This window comes from Chanos chanos, chromosome 5, assembly GCF_902362185.1.
Source record: "Chanos chanos chromosome 5, fChaCha1.1, whole genome shotgun sequence".
In the NCBI taxonomy this organism is placed as follows: Eukaryota; Metazoa; Chordata; class Actinopteri; order Gonorynchiformes; family Chanidae; genus Chanos; species Chanos chanos.
The window spans coordinates 21,023,827-21,029,130 of record NC_044499.1 but is presented as its reverse complement, the minus strand read 5'-3'; positions in this window follow the sequence as shown (position 1 = coordinate 21,029,130).

Sequence of the window (5,304 nt, the reverse complement as noted above, 5' to 3'; positions counted from 1 at the left end):
AGAGACTTAGAAAGAGGGACATTTTAAGAAGCTGGTGATGATGTTTTGATTTAAATGTCAAGCAATATATCTCTCTCACTCTCCCTCTAGCTGTGTCTCACACACACACACACACACACACACACACACACACACACACATACAACTGTAATGTCACCCCTGTCCATTTTCCATCTAAGCTACAGCATGCTGGTGATATTGCTTGGTCTGCACTTTTGCTAAGCACAATATGAAAGTAAAGAAAGAAAGACAAATTAGCAGCATATCTGATCTGGTGTGCATTATAAGCAGTAGGAGCATATATATTGCTGTTACCACATGCCTCTCTCTTCCAATCGACCCCTACCTACTGACTCATAGCTCAAATGACCTATGATCCACTGTATTACTTGTCTCCTGATGTATATTACCTGGCACTCCCTTATAAATACTCTCTACTGATGCTTACGCTGTCCTGTGTCCATTTACTTATGATGTACATTTTCTGGTACTCTACAACAGGTATCAGTCAGCGCTGACTTTAGAGATACTCTATTGTGAATGGTATATTATAGGTTTAGATTATGGTGAAGCAGACGCACTTTGTCACTATTGCAGAAGTAAAGCTGTTTTGTTAATTGTTGTTCATAGCATTCTTATTAGCACTGGTTCATCCCTTGAGTTGGGTGATGACTTCTTCTCTTGCATTTTTGCTGCCCCCAATCATTCGCACCATTTCTACCTGTATCTGTCTGAAGTTCAGTCTTTTTTGGCTTCCTTCCCATATTCTTGTGCTTGTATATGGGCTACAGTTAAACTTAATTTTAGAATTTTATACCACAGCCAGCTCCTTAGCGGCTGCATGCTTGGATTGTATTTTGGCTCACTTGTAAATCACTTTGGATAAACGTGTCTGTTAAATGTATAAAAGTAAATGTAAATGTGTTATTTTTGGAGAGGAGCTGTGAAGGAAGACTTTACATGGCATGTCGTCAGTGGTTTGGCTGTAAGCAAATGTGTGAGTAGTTGTGTGAGTAGTAAAAGGAGAGTTGTTTGAAGATATGCAAATACAGACATGCAAAATTCCACTGTGTAAAGGCAGACACATATACAGACTGACTGTGCCTGCCAGTTTGCTTGATTGTGATTTTTCTCTCGCAATTCTGACTTTATTTTCTCGCAATTCCAACTTTTTTTTCTCACAATTCTGACTATATTTCTCGTAATTGAGTTCTATTCTAACAACCAAAAAGTAGCTTGAGCCATCACTTTTGTTCCCGTTTTGATGATTCTCACACAGCCTGTCTGGCTTCAGATGGGATAACCTATTAGTAGTGCATGTCAAACTTGCTCACTTATCACAGTCTCCATCAACTGCTCATTTCTCATACTGCTCTCCATTGTACAAAAGTATGAATACATATGCCCATTGCTCTTAATTTTCAACTGGTAACTTTATTGCTTAAGTAATTCCGCAAGAGGAGACATTATGAGACTTACCCGTTTTTCCTTCAAGTAAATCGCGCTGTTGATTTCAGCTTTATTAACAAGATAGCGCTCTGTGAGACAGAGATTAACCTCTCTCTCTCTCTCCTCACACACACACACACACACACACACACACACACACACTGTGTACCCCTATGAACAGCCTCCCAGAGGGATGGTCCTTATGAATCTTCCAGATTTTCAAGAGAGCCCCAAACACCAAGAAATTCCGTCCACAGGAGGAGCTTGACAAAAGTAGAGTACAAAGACTCTCTAAGCCTGGATTTAGAGCTACTGCATTCCATTAACCTGACCCAAACCCAGGTACAGCATGCTGAGAGAAGTTTCAGGCTTTGAGATGTCATTTAAAGTTCACAGAGTTTTCATGCTGTTGCAAACAACTTCTTTAAGGTTTTAGCTTCATGTTTTTCGCTGTCAAAATATCACCTATAATCCATTTGGAATTGCAATTAGACTTTTGGCTTTGATCGTGATACAATGCGACCTCACATAAAATTGGCTAAACTTTATACAGCAGTTCAAATTGTTTTTGGAGGGCATGTTAAAATGAATGTGATATAATTGAATCTAGTGATGTGAGATATTTTGAATAGGTTTTTGTACTTCATTATGGTTTAGCAGAATCCTTTCTTTTTGGCAGCATTGGAAAGGTCAGATGCCTGAGATGGAATTATTTTTCTGAACCATATGCTAAAATATGGAGTGAGTTCACCCAAAACATTCTGTAGACCAACATACCAGGCTATGTATACAGTTTGCAGCACAGTTTTAAGTGCTAGTATGACTGATTGATAGTGCCTTCTTATGGATCCGCTAGAATGAGAAATTTGGAGAACCACACAGGAACCACACAGGTCTTCAATTTCCTGCAGGAATGTCCCACCTTACACAGACTAGTTAAAATCAAAGATGTACAGTTCTACTCTAGCCATGATAAGTCTTGCTCAGAGATTTAGTCTGGATAAAATGACCTTTGTCACCTGGTACATTTCAGTGTTTCTCAACTCCTGTGCTGGGGACCCATTTAGACTGCACATTTTGGCCAATAATACCAGTCACCAGTACGCCTACTTTTCAGGGCCAATGGCTACGTTACCAGGCGACAAGTTGAATCAGGTTTCTGAGAAGTTTCAAAACTGTATTAATGTGTTTATTTCATCAATTTCAGGTTGTTATTGATATTTAGATGAAATAAAATGTCTACATCTGTTAGTCACTAGGACCAGGCCTGACCTTTGAAATTGACCAAGACTCAGTTTAGATATATATTCCGATTTCACAGTCATACTTTTACGGTCATTTAATTGATTTTCATCAGTTATTGAAATCTAAGTTGAAATAGAATGTCTAGATGCCCGGTTGGTCACCAGAACTAGGTTGAACCTTTGAACAGAAAGGTCCCAAAATGTGTTATTGTTATTATTCAGAAGAGCAGAGCAGTCATGGGTATTGTTTAAAGAGAAACTGAACATAATATATGAACATTCAAAATTTGTTGACTGTACCTGGCCTTGTACTTCACCGATATTCTACTTGCACCACACAAATTACTCTTCAGCTTTCAAGACACTTTTATTTTGAAACACCATCTCCGTGCAAAACGAACGGTAGGATGCAACAACATGCCTTAAACTGTTCATCTGCATTTAATGCTATGTTCAAACACTATAATTTCACAACTGAATACAAGGCAGGATAACATAATGTGTAAGTAGGTTATATAACTTTTAACGAGATAGAGATCTAGCTACGTGGTGAACGTCAGGCAAATGTCTAATTTCAAGCTAACTTCGCCGTAGTTGATATCTCTGAAGTTGTGGTCTTGACCGGTCCTGAAATAAAATTCTGAGCCCTCTATGTCTGAGACCGAGACAAGACCAAGTAAAAATGCAGTCGATTCCGGGACGAGACCAAGACCTTCAAAAAGTGGTCTCGAAACCGGTCTCGAGACCAAGACCGATCTCGAGTTCTACAACACTGGGGGGATCGTTATAGACAGTACTGCTGTTACAGCATTCATGTAACAGTCATTACATACCTGATTTTCCATAGTGATATCTTTTTAAATTATGCTCTCTATGCGCAGGTCTGCTGTTCTTTATAACAAAGAGGATGCACTAGAATTTAAGGGTGTTCATATGTACATCTGTTGGTGACTTATGTAGATTTGTATCAATATGAAGATGACCACACAGAAGTAAGCTGGGCAGCTGTGGTCTAAAGGTTAGAGAACCGGGTTTGTGACTGGAGGGTTGCCGGTTTCACTGTTCACAGTGTGTGTGTGCAATCACAGAAACTTAACTTAAAAGTTACACCATTTGACTTTAGGTCCTTTGGTATTCTTATACAGGCTGATACTATTTGGTGACCAAATACCCTCCACCCTCCGAGGCAGTGGCACTCTTTGCTATTCAAGGCGGGATAAGAAGGGGAGTTTTCATAGGCAACATTCATTATTTGTCTTTTTCTCTTTAAGTGCAAACTGTTCTTACAAAGTAAATCAGTTTCAGGTCTTTGCCTTGCAGGTGTCGATTATTTATCATTCATTTTATCTAAACTGTCCCCACTTATTTGGCCAAAATACCCAGTAAAAATAAACTCAAACATTACTCTTATTTTTGTAGCAATACACCACTTCTTGGGAGACATATTTTTTTATTTCTCCTTCCAACAAACGTGGCTCATCAGTACATCAGAGTTATTCTTCAAAGACTACATTAAACTGTGCTGCTTGCAGACTGCTGTTCTTTTATATGAACCACTGGGAAATAACTTCATCTGTCACCCATCTGATGTCGATGAAGAATATTTTCCATTGGAGTTACTAAAATAAAGCACACAACTACAGCTAGAAGCCTCTGTGAACTGAACACATGGGTAAATGGAAAAGACACGGGCGACAACATGCTTGATACTGAGTTTTATTGTCCACATACACGGTGTGTGCTAAAAACAAAGGAAATCTTTTTCTTTCTCCCCTCCATTTATCTCACAAATTTATACAAAATGAACCTGTCCCTGTGTCCTTCTCAGACATAGCCATTGGTAAAACATCCATTTGAGGAGAACAAAAGGTTTATTGCAGCCATGACCTTCACTGATTTTATTAAGAGGATGGTACAAAAATTGAGAACATCTTGTGGTAGTCAGTGGCTTTTTTTTGTTGTTGTTTTTGGTGAAACCTGTCCACAAGCTATCCCGCGACACCTGCCAAGGTATCTAGATGAGCACACATCCAAAAATATCACATCTTTGAAAAGCTTAGCAAAAGTATACAATCTTGCCTGTAGCTTTTTCGTATTGTGGTCATAAATTCTGTCACAGTCAGGAAACAGTCACAGCAAAGAAACCCTTAGAAAAGAAAATTAAAATAAAGGGAAAAAAAGAAAAACAAAACAAAAAGAAACACTATTTTCAGTCTTTCCCCAAAGGCCATGCTAAAAATCCACTAGTAATATCATAATATTTACACTTGTACACCGAATGCGTCTGAACATGACTCCACTGCCTTTGGAATATCAGGCCGCAAAGCAAACTCTTCTCTATAGTACAAAAAACAAACAAAAATCCCTCATGCAAAACAAAAGGAGAGGGAACAAAACAGAACTTTGACAAGAGCTGTTGTACTCTCTAATCATTTTACTGATCTCAGAGAGCCACCATTTTGAATGGAATTTTAGTATTATTTTTTTAAGCCCAACTTTTTTTTTTTTTTTAATTAATTTTTTTTTTAACAAGGGATTATTATGAAAATCCACAAAAAGAGAGAACATTTAATGGAAAAAAAAAAAATCATTTCCAACTGTTCTTTCTCTT